The sequence below is a fragment of the Bos javanicus genome, chromosome 2 (assembly GCF_032452875.1).
Source record: "Bos javanicus breed banteng chromosome 2, ARS-OSU_banteng_1.0, whole genome shotgun sequence".
In the NCBI taxonomy this organism is placed as follows: domain Eukaryota; kingdom Metazoa; phylum Chordata; class Mammalia; order Artiodactyla; family Bovidae; genus Bos; species Bos javanicus.
In genome coordinates this window covers 104,056,791-104,068,823 of record NC_083869.1, presented here as the reverse complement: position 1 = coordinate 104,068,823, position 12,033 = coordinate 104,056,791, and the positions used below count along the sequence as shown (strand labels likewise).

Here is a 12,033-nt window from a genome sequence, read left to right as displayed (position 1 = left end):
CAACTCCAACAAGTCAGGATGAAACGTCCACGTAGAGCCTTAAGGATGAGTGGGAAAGAATGAAGAGAGGCCATTGTTGAACCACAGGTGTGCGTGGCATACTGCCTCAGAGAAAAGAATTACAGCTAGGCTTTAGACTAAGTGTTATTACTCTGGATGTCATCTTATCTAGCCTCTGCCTCACCTTGAGCTCATCCTGTGGGGACATGAAAGCCACAAGAGACTGTGATTTAGAGCTCCCTCCAGAGCAGGAAAGCATAGCATCGCCCCTCACAGTCCCATTTGTGCTCATGTGGGGTTGCTTTTTTGCTAGGTCTTAGGGGACAAAGGGGGCTTCCCAGGTGGCACAGTGGTAAAGAATCTGCTTGCCAATGCAGGAGACGCAAGAGATGCAGGTTCGATCCCTTGTTGGGGAAGATCCCCTGGAGTAGGAAATCGCAACCCACTCCAGTATTCTTGCCTGGAAAATTCCATGGACAGATGAGCCTGGCAGGCTACAGTCCATGGGGTCACAAAGAGTCAGACATGACTGTGGCTGAGCACACACATAAGGGGAAGGAATGTCATTAGAACCATCCTTAATGTAATTTGGAGGGTGGGAAGGACTTGGACATGCAGAGGGAGCACCATCTAAGGTAAAAGGAGCATTCTGGGAGGAGGACCATAAAATTCTCGAATGATTTTCAGAGGCCATGTGTTTTTCCTTTTTATCAGAGCATCCTCACAAAGATAAGGAGAAAAAAAAATTAAAACATCTGAAAAGTCTGTTCTGACCAGTTTTTGTTGATCTTGTAGCTCAGACCAAAAGAGCGCATTTGAAGTTGAGTGGTAAAAATAAGAAAGAAATGTATGCTTTTTAAAAGATGGAGACGTAGATATGGATGCGGGAAAGCAATGTGACTGAAGCAGGCTGGTATTTCTGAGTCATGGGATCACGAACCTCTAGTTGTGGGGTTAAAAGGTGATCCTTGAGAATTTACCTGTTTATGAGGAATTTACTACATGCCATTGTTTTGAATCATAAAGCTTTGACTGCTTATTCGTTTCTCCTCTTCCTTCAATAGGCAAACACTGGAGAGCTTTTATTCTCTTCTTGCACTGGAATTTTTCAAAGTCCATTATGAATAATATAGTATCAATATTTCACTTAACTCCAGGTCTCAGCACCACAGAACTTGAACAAGTCAGTCGGAATAAAAGGGAAGAAGAGACACAAACCCTCTTTTAAAAATCATTAAAACTCTTTTAACACAAAGTGTGGCTAAATTATTTCTGTGCAATGGAGAGAGTTTAAAAGCCAGACATAGTTTATGGTTATAACAAGTTTTCATAATTGTAGCTTCAATTCAGAATAACTAGGATTTTTGGATTGGCTTGGAATCTTCCTCTGGCTGTTAATGTAAAATATGAAAATGAAACTGTAGGCTTGGACTCTTTTCTGAGTAAACATACACAGAAGAATATGTCTGTGAAACTTGAGAGCATTTGAGCGGTTTTGTTTTCTTATGTGGATAGTTAGGACAACAACAAAGTGAAACCAGAAATGGAGAACTACTTTTTACTGCACATCTCGAAAAGAAGTTGGCTCTGAAGCATTAACTTCAATATAGTTTGTCAGTGAATTAATAGAACCTAACATCCCTGATTCTCAGCTGAATTAAATAAATAACCCAGTCAAGCCCATGCTAGCTATACATATCTAGTTTAGATCTCCCAAGTTACTAAGAGAGTGATTACCAAATCAGGGAAAAGGGCAGAGTTTGACACATATAGTGATTTATAAGCCCCTGTTCATGGAAAAATCCGGCTAAAATCAATTCAGGTTTGACTTGCATTGTGTTCTCTTTCATATTGCACGAGGGCTCAGGAATAGTCAGTAGATCAGGTGTGTAAAGACATAATTCACATCGTGTGCCTGCGAGTATTTCTCCTCCCATAGGTGTGTTTGGACGGCACATAACAAGATTGAGGAGGGCATATGAGGTGGTCTCTTTTCTTGATTGATGCCAGAAGCTCTGGTGAAGAAGCAACAGTGGGTGGTTAAAAGCATCTTAGCATGCTAAGATTGCTTGGTGCCCAGAGAAAATGTGTTACCGTTTCTGAGACCTACGCATTTGGATTTACCATACCTACAGGGAAGTTGGAAAGAAAGACTAGTGAGAAAGACAGAGACACTGAGAAACCTCTCAATTCCTCAGTGGTCACTCACTCACAGGTTACCTGGCCTTGGCCAGGCCCTCAGCTGCTGTTGGTTCTCAAGTCGATTGCTCCTTGCAAGAGATTAAGGGCTGAACTGTTCCCCGGTGGGGTGGAAATATCAATTCTGGCTTTAATGGATAACACTTTAAGGCTGGAATATCCCTGGACAGCTGTTCTGGAAGAGCCGAAGTGTCAATCCACTGCTGCTATTCTTATTATTAAAAATTTATTTCCACTTGACAACAGTGGCTGCTGTAAACTTGCCTCTCCGATCACTCCCGTGACGAGGACCGGAACTACCTGAGGTCCCAGGATGTCTGCTGATGGCTGTCTTCTGGTGCCTCCTGGGTGGTTCAGGGGGTCCTGGTCTCCGGAATTCCCCCTTCTTTCCTGGGGTGTGAGGTTGATTGCTGAGAAGATGTTGTATTAGGGGGACCCTGAGGGAGGATAGCAAAGTTATTCTGAGCCAGAAACGGAAGGTCTGGACTTGTCCTGGTGCCATAAACTTGCGATTGAGTGTCGGGAATAGAGAGAGCTTGAAGACATAGCTGAAATGATGGAGTGATACTGACTTGAGCCTTATTGACCTTAAGATGCCTCCTTCTACCTGCTATAAAGACAGGTTGGCCTATGGCTGGTAGATGTTATTGCTTACATCCTGAGAACCAGAACCTGTAAGACAGAAATGTGTTTCATGGAACAGTGAGATTGTCTCTAGAAACATCTCTCAAGTATAGCCGATGATCATTGTTATGACCAAAGTGACATGAATGTGAACTAGTGAGATTGGCTTTTGCCTCTGGATTAAGTAATTTTTGCCTTCTTATAGTAACACTTCATCGAAAAGTTCTATAAACAGTGAAGCTCAAAACCAATGGGAGGCAACAGGAAATTCTCTTTCATCTTAGATTCGTGGCTGGCGCACCTCAACTCAGAGCTGGCCCAAGCATGCCTTACAAATTTTACAGCAACTCTTCACACATAACTGCAAATGTTTAAATTACAGCCATTCTTAACACCAAATTGGAGATTAAAAAAAGTCATGTTAACTCAAGCTTTAAAAAACTTTTTAAAACAATTCTTTTCGCTTAAAAAAAAAAAACTTTAATGCTGGCACAAAGAAATATTTTAAGTCACCACATAAAAATGTAGAAGGAAAGAAAGTTTCCTCCCACTCCAGGTCTCCAGTTCCTGATTCCTCTCTCCAAGGACAAGCACTAAGAGAATATTCTGGTATAAGCTGCCAGAGACAGTCTTTTCAAGTCCAAATGTGTATGTGGGTTTACAGTTTTTTCAAATGCAGCTCTGTGTGTGTGTCTTACCTTCACAATCATTAGCACCTTATACACGTGTTCTGCATATTCCTTTTTTGCACATCTTATCTTGGAGATCATTTCATATGATATTAAGCTGCCTCATTTTTTAAATGCTGCAATATTACAGCATACCTTTCTGTGTGAAAAGATATGAGTAAACCTGTGGAATTAGTTTTAAATGAGTAGAACTGCTAGGTCAAAGAATATATGCATTTTTTATTTTAACATATAGATTAATACATTTTTTTCCCCCTGAAAATGTGTTAGTAATTTACACTCACGCCAGCAATGCACCGGAGTGTTTTGCCCTCTATATTCCTGCTAACACAGTTACCTCAAGTTTTTAACAGAATTTAAAATTTGAAATTTCTTCTTTTCATCTCTCCTCCATCTGTGGAAAGTGGGGCTTCTATGGCTCAGGCAGTAAACAATCTGCCTGCAATACAGGAGACCCAGGTTCAATCCCTGGGTTGGAAAGATCCCCTGGAGGAGGAGGAAATGACTACCCACTCCAGTATTCTTGCCTGGAGAATTCCATGGACAGAGGAGCCTGGTGGGCTACAGTCCATAGGGTTGCAGAGTCGGATGTGGCTGAGCAACTAACACTTTCAATTTCACATGTAACCTTAGCCAACTTGCAAAAAATTTTTTTGTTTCCTAAATAACATCACTCTTCTTCTGTTCTCTGATGTTATGGGAGCTTTGGTATTTGGAGATCAAGTGCATTTGATTTTGTTTTGTAAAAGTGGTTTGAATTCTAGTTCTTGTTTAATTCTGATTTGATTGCCTGCATGTCCTGCGCTCACTACTGGAAGCAAGAGGACATAATTCTTACTTCGAGGTAGCTTGACTAGTTTAACAATTAAAAGGGAAACAAAAGACCTGGAAAAATATTTAGTAAGCTGCTTTAAATAATTTGAGGATAAGAGTGTATATCTGGATATATCGCCTTTTGGCACACAGATCAGCATATGCTTGTCTGGCTGAAATCTAGATGGAATCAGAACATGGTAAAAATAAAGGAAAAGACCAGCAGTGAATTGAAACTGTCTTTCTGGTGGGCAATTTTAAGGGAGAGAGTAGCAGGTAGGAATCGAACAATGTGGTTTTTTTAGGAATCTGACTGCAATAGAAAAGGAAATGGAGGAGTCAGTGGAAAGGAGGAAACATGAGCTACAGGGAAGACAGGTCCTGCAGGAGCCCGGCGAGGTTGGACTTCTAAGCATGGATGGAAAAGAGAGAGAACCCTTCCTACAGAGAGGAGAGTAAGTACCTCGTGATGTTGGTTGAGGTAGCTCAGAGCAGAGGGAAGAGGAGCTGAAGTTCTCTATTTAACACAGAGTGTGTGGGACTTGGAGAAGACCTGGAAGTATGTCCTGGCTCAGCCACTGCAAGGTCTGTTTCCCCCACCTGCCTGGGTTTTCCTGCTTGTGCAATGGGGACATTCTGCTTATCTTAAAACTTTGGGGATCAAATGAGGGAGTGCATGCAGAGACATCTAACACAGCACCGGAAGCAGAATCCCTTGTAAATAAAGGTGGATTGAATCTAAAGCCTGAAGGTTTTGGGGATGGGATGCTCTCTAGGGCCATAGCCTGGGAATATAAACCACAGTAGCAAAAAGGGGGTGTGAAAAAATGAGTGATATTGGGTGATATGAAGGAGAGTTCACATTTTAAAAAGATTTTTTAATTGAAGTATAGTTGATTTGCAATGTTAAGTTCTGCTGTACAGCAAAGTGACTCAGTATACACATTCTTCTGTAAAATATTCTTTTCCATTATGATTTATCCCAGGAGATTGGATATAGTTCCCTGTGCTATACGGAAGGACCTTGTTGTTTATCCATTCTGTATGTAAATTACAGTTTGCATCTCCTAGCCCCAAACTCCGCGTCCATCCCTGTCCCACTTCCCCTCTTCCCTCCCACTTAGTAACCACAGTCTATTCTCTATGTCTGTGGGTCTATTTCTGTTTCGCAGATACTAGGTTCATCTGTGCCATGTTTTAGATTCCCCATGTAAGTACTGTATCATAAGGTATTCGTCTTTCTCTTTCTGATTTGCTTCACTTAGTATGACAATCTCTAGCTGCATCCATGTTCCTGCAGTATCTCATTCTTTTTAATGGCTGAGTAGTATCCCACTGTATCTATAAAAAGACAGACCCGTTTTTTAAAAAAATTATTTGGCTGTGCCAGGTCTTAGTTGTAGCATGTGGGATCTAGTTTGCTGACCAGGGATTGAATCTGGGACCCCTATACTGGGATCACGGGGTTTTAGCCACTGGACACCACTGGAGAACTTCCTGGACAGGTCACATTTTTGAAGCCAATTTTAAAAATCCAGTTTTAATTTATCTCAGCAATAAAGGGACAATTGAAGAAGAAATCCCATGCAGTTAAATGAACAGAGTTATTAATAGTCAACCAGGACCATTAAAAAAATGATCTGTTCTCATGGCAGTGGAGGAGGTTGAGGACAGTTCTTTGCAGGACCTGACTGAATGCAGGACAGAGCTGCATCAGACAGGCAGTACCCTGTACACGGATCTCTTTCAGGAGAGAATGTAAGCTTGCACTCTTGGTCCATTTTCCATTTGTACCACCATCCTTTGAGACGTTATCAAACCATGAAGGTCCCTGTGTTATTAAATAAAATGCTGTGAAGGGCTGTGCCTGGGATATCAGTGTGTTGGTATAGCTGCAGCACATTTTGAATCATTTTTTTAATAAACTCTGGTACGATCCAGATTGTTTCAGTAAGAGAATTGCTGTCTTTGCATGTTGGGAGGCTCCGGTTTGACAGATGGACACACAGGGACAAGCCAGGTGGAATTTAGGAGATGCTTCCTCTGTGTGTATCTTGCCTCTCATTCACGGTGATCAGTTATCAGGTGAAGCTCTCTGTTATACAGAGACGTGCTCCCCATAGTGAGAATGGACACAGGACTCAAATCCTTTGATACTGAAGGGTTGTTGCTATCAGGTAGGAGACCCCCCTGGACCCCCCCCAAAGGCATCTGTAATGTCAAGTTTCATTGATTCATCGCATATAACTGTTCCTGCCAAGATATCAAAACACCCCATTAGCATCACCTTCCTTATCTCACTTCGTATGGATCATGAGGAGGAGCAGAAGGAACAGAGATGAGACCCCATCTACTCTTGCAGGTTGCATCTAGGAAACACATTCCGCCCAGGATGAGGACACCAGGAATTTTTAAGTTGTAGGAGCTCCCAAAGAAGGAAAAACTGAAGTTCCCTCACTGAAGTTTATACTCATATCCATCTTTCCAGATGGCCACAGCTCCAACCTGGCTGAAAATGTGAGAATGCAACCTTCTTCAGCCCTGCCTGCTACCTTCAAAAAAATGTCACGGCCATTGATTGAGGGTAATGACGCCCAGCTGCAGTGTCTCCCTCATCACCAGCTCTTGTGGGGGAAATGGGACTATAAACTGGACCCTGCTTGAGGCAATGAGGGAAGAAAATGTCTGGGTCCTCGCCTGACACCTGGACCTCACCATGGTGCAAAGTGAAACTCATCAACTCAGGTGGCCAAGAAAAGCAGATGTTGAGCATGGTGAAATGTAAAGTGTGGGGGAAGTGGCTTTATGGACCTTTGGCTGAGATGCTCGTATTTGGATGTTATACACAGGAAGTCATCAGGTAGTGGGATAATATAAACAGACCTTACTTCATCAAGTAATTTATTTTGGATCTGCAGCAGCAGCAACAGCCTCTACAGCACAAAGGAAACGTAAGGATCTACTTTTTTATTCGAAAGATTTTTCAACCAGCAGGGGCTGCTTGTACTGAAAAAGTAGGGGCGCCATTTCCTTAATTTTAAACATTTCTTCATCATTAGAGGGGATGATGTTGATTTGCGGCCATAATGTTTCCCTAAGCATTTGCAGTGGCGTGATTTCTTCAGTCTCTACAACCACCAGTGAGAGAAGTAGGAATTCCTATCTAAGGTCCCCATGGGGGGATGCTGAGACTTACACTGGTCAGGAAGTTTGCTCAGGGCTGCAAAGCAAGTAAGGAGTGAAAAGGGAATTGAAATCAAGTCTTCTCTGAATCTAGAATTCTTTTACACTCAGCTGGTATTTCTCCAAGTGTTGATGTAAAACTGAGTGGTCTATGAGATGATTTGAGACAGTATATGAATTAAAATGAAAACTTTTTAATAGCTTAAAATTTTTGTATTAAAAAAGGATATAGCAGAATAGCATAGGAGTTAACTTAAACTCAGGTGAAACTCAAGTTCTAGAGCCCTTCTCCCTGGACTCCAATCCCAGTCCTACTAACTACTGTGATTTCCTGCTCATCAGTCTAAGCCTCAATTTCCTCATCTGTAAAATGGGAGTAATAGTAGCTTCTACCTCAGAGGGTTGTCGTGAAGATTCAATAAGCTAATATTGATAAAGTATTTAGAGAGGGACTTGATATACAGTGAGAAATCTTCAAGTGTTAGTTAGGGAAATAATAAAAATAGTACATTAAACTCATGACTGCATGAATCTTTTGAATTTGGAGAAGGTAAGGAAGAATATATGTTTTAAAAGGATAGATGATAATTTTGGAATACGATATTAATAGGTAACTAATAGAACAGATAGCAATCTGTATCTGAGGGTTCTGTATCCACAGATTCAACCAACCTCAGATCAAAGTATCTGGGAGCTCTTTGAGGAAAACACGGTTTCTGCTGCGGTGGAACGCTGGGCCACCCACTTCTGCTCCTGACTCACCGCTGTTCGCTCTTGCAGAAGAACGAGTTGGTCAGGAAACCAGAGCATCCATGGCCATTAAAGACAAGAGCAAGACTCCCGTGGAGCCAGAGGTGGCCATTCACCAGATTAGATCACCATCACCAGCTGCGACGTGAAATCTCTGGAGAAGGTATGTGCTAACCTGATCAGAGGCGCAAAGGAAAGGGATCTCCAAGTGAAAGGACCTGTTCCGATGCCTACCAAGACTGAGAATAACTACAAGGAAAACTCCGTGTGGTGAAGGTTCTAAGACTTGGTATCGATTCCAGGTGAGGATCCACAAGTGACTCATGGGCCTGCACAGTCCTTCTGAGATTGTCAAGCAGATCACTTTCATCAATACTGAGCCAGGAGGAGGTGGAAGTCACCATTGCTGATGCCTAAATCAACCTTTTTAATAAGTTGAGTATCAGCTGTTATCTCTCTCTCTCTCTCTCTCTCTTTGGGAAAACATTCCAGAAAGTTCCCCAAAGTAAAACTCAAATTTGTTGTGTACTTGCAACTGTTTACTTAGCATTTGCATTGTATTATTACATGTGAAATAAATACAAATACAATAAATACATTGTGTTTATTAAATGTGAAAGTGAAAGTGCTAGTCACTCAGTCATGTCCGACTCTTTTCGACCCCGTGGACTGACTGAAGCCCATCAGGCTCCTCTGTCCATTGGATTCTTCAGACAAGAATACTGCAGTTGGTTGCCATTCCCTTTTCCAGGGGATTTTCTTGACCCAGGGATGGAGCCTGGGTCTCCAGTGTTGCAGGCAAATTCTTTACCATCTGGGCCAAAGTGATCCATATATATAAATATCTGGGAAAAAATTCCAGAAAGTTGCCCAAAGCAAAACTTGAATTTACTGTGTACTTACAACTGTTTACATAGCATTTACATTGTATTTACTAGAACTATTTAAATAACATTTATATTGTGTTAGATATTATAAGTAATCTAGAGCTGATTTAAAGTAGAGTGGAGATTATATGTGAATACTATGTCATTTTATATAAGAAACTTGAGCATCCATGGATTTTGGTATGTGCCCGGGGGTCCAGAAACCAATCCCCTGTGGATACTGAAAGAGATCTGTGTGAAGAAAACGTGTGGCACTTGTGAAGCACCAGTGTCTACCAGGAAGGACAGTGTGACAATGAAGAAGTCTGAGCCCAATAGGTGGGCTGCACAGGTGGGCTGCCTCTGGTTGACTTTCTGAAGGGAAAGGTGGTGATGGAGACTCAGCCTGTATTAAGACACATGCTAGTTTTCTACATCGTTTTGTCCTCTCACCTTTTCTAAATAGGTCATCAGGCAATGTTCCTTAGACTCAGAGAGCAGGCATGAAAACTTGCTTTAATAAGAAATACCCTTCTGTCACCCAACCTGACAGGAGAGGAAAGCTGCAGTGGTTTCTCGCCCTGTTTGTTTGAGTCAGAGGGGCAGAGGCAGGAAGATGGAAGCCAGACCTGACGCCGGGTGTCAGGTAAGGGACATGGGGATGCTGGGGCCAGGGGAGGAATTATCAGTTCCAAACCCAGACACCATGACTGTGAAAAGGAGACAGAGGAGAAATGCTTTCAAGTGAGTCATGCTGCTTCGGTTACTTCATTGAAATGGAGGGGTCACAGGTCTGTTGATTCGTTCATTCCTGTCCTCTGAGTGGCAGGAGAAAGAAATGGACCTGGCGTGTGTGTTGTGTCTCCTCTAGGGACAGGTTTACCGTAATGGACCTCTCCCTGGACTGAGGTTTTTGCTCTGCCCGAAGGACACCAGGGGGAGCATCTTGGGCTCCTTTGCCTGAGTTTTCACTTCCTGCTCCTTAGTGAGCTGCTCCAACAACTCACCCACCCAGAGTGACTCTCTCCTGAGACTTGTGCTCTCTGATAACATCCTGCCTCCAAGTCACTAAGAAACACAATGGCCTGAAACCTCAGAGGGAGGGAAGCCCAGTAAGGCGCTTCTACCTTTCTCATCCTCGATGACAAAGGCGCCTTATGCTCTGGTTCTGTCTCTTTGGACCAGCAGGACATTGGATGTTTCAGGCTCTCATGCGGTCTTTTTTATTTTTTCAAACTGCATGTATATATACATATATATACACACACACACACGCACACACACGGCTGCACCGGCTCTTGGTTGTGACATGCAGGATCTTCTATCTTTGTTGTCACATGCAGGATCTTTAGCTGTGCCGTGTAAACTCTTAGTTGCAGGATGTTGGATCTACTTCCCTGATCAGAAATAGAAACTGGGCCCCCTGCATTGGGAGCGTGGAGTCATAGCCACGGGATGCCCAGGGAAGTCCCTCATGTGGTCATTTTAGAAATCTGGCACTTAGGAGAGGGCCTGAGAGTCAGGTCACATTAGACCACCTGGTTCAGACAGGCTCATTTTCGTCTGGTTCCTCTGGGGTAACCAGAGTTGATCACAGTAGAAAGTTACGCTGATCAACTGAGGCAAAATGTTAGCTTACTGGAAGGATTACTGCTGTCTAAAAGAAGAAAAAAATGGAATAATCATGTTTTGGAAAAGAGAGAAACTCAAACAGATACCCAAATCTACAGTAATAGAAGCATTTTTTTTTTTTTTTTGAGAGCTTATTGTGTTCCAGCCCTTATTAAGCCCCAGGCATGTACTAATTCATCTGACCCTCCCCACAATGCTGTAAGGTGGGTACTGTTATTATTGTTTGGGTGAAAGTTTTCAGAAAACCAACTTCCCTCACAATGTGACAATCTGACCTTTGCTTAACTGCCACTCTGAAGACCAGATACAGTGATTTGTGTCAAGCCTAATGCCAGGCAGCATAACTTCAGGTAAAAATGACCCCTGATTGGTAAATGGCCCAGACTGGGAGAACTGTGTGTACCTGTTAGGAAGCTCTCGTTTTGGGTTTCTCTGAATTCTCACAACTGGCATGTCTCTCTGTGGAAACTTGTAAGCTATGCCTAAGGAATTGTTACAGAAACTACTAGCTTCCAAAGGGGAGGTCATGATATTTTCAAGCCAGAGAAATTCCTGCCTGGAGTAGTTGTTGGCTCCTTGTACTTGGAACTCTCTGTGTGGATTATTGTCAGGGCTTCTGGGCTGAAGAAAAACATCTGATATGGTTCTGAGTAAACCGATGCAAACTATAGAGCCTATGGCTGTCTTGTGAGTTTGAATCTATATTTTCACTATGGGCATTGCATATTGCTTTTATATAGAAGAGGAAACTGAGGCGGTGAGGAGTTAAATAACTCTAAACCAAAGACACATGGATAATAAGTGGTAGATCCTTGTTTGATCCAGGGCATGTGATGCCACCTGGTCTCTTAAACAACTGGCCAGTCTCTACAGGGTACAGACTTCTGGAGGAATTTGCTCCAATTATTTCCAGTCTTGGGTCAGTGCAAGTGGGGAGAACCTGGACAGCCAAACTGGACCATCAGCTCATCTCTTGGTCATGGTGCCACAGAGAAGCCCTTGCCTTGATTGCCCATCCCTGAGGAAAATCAAAAGAAAGAGAATGGATGCCAACTGGACAAAAATAATGAATGTCCATAGTTCTTGAGTCAGATAGGGCTCCAAGGATGGCTACATAATGGGCATTAACCTCATTAGATATTTTCTGCTGTTGTTGTTGCTACTGTTGAACACTTGTGTCACTCAAGGGAACCTCTATTTGGTAGTTTTTACAACATCCCCTGCCCGATTTTGTAAAGCATTCAATGATTCATTCATTTATTCATGCACTCATTTAT

The 12,033-nt window shown here is 42.5% G+C and overlaps 1 pseudogene; it reads left to right on the top strand.

Moving 5' to 3' along the window:
• The first annotated feature begins 4,483 nt into the window (after positions 1-4,483).
• LOC133228610 (small ribosomal subunit protein uS10-like) lies at positions 4,484-8,675 on the top strand (annotated as a pseudogene).
• The last annotated feature ends 3,358 nt before the right edge of the window (positions 8,676-12,033 follow it).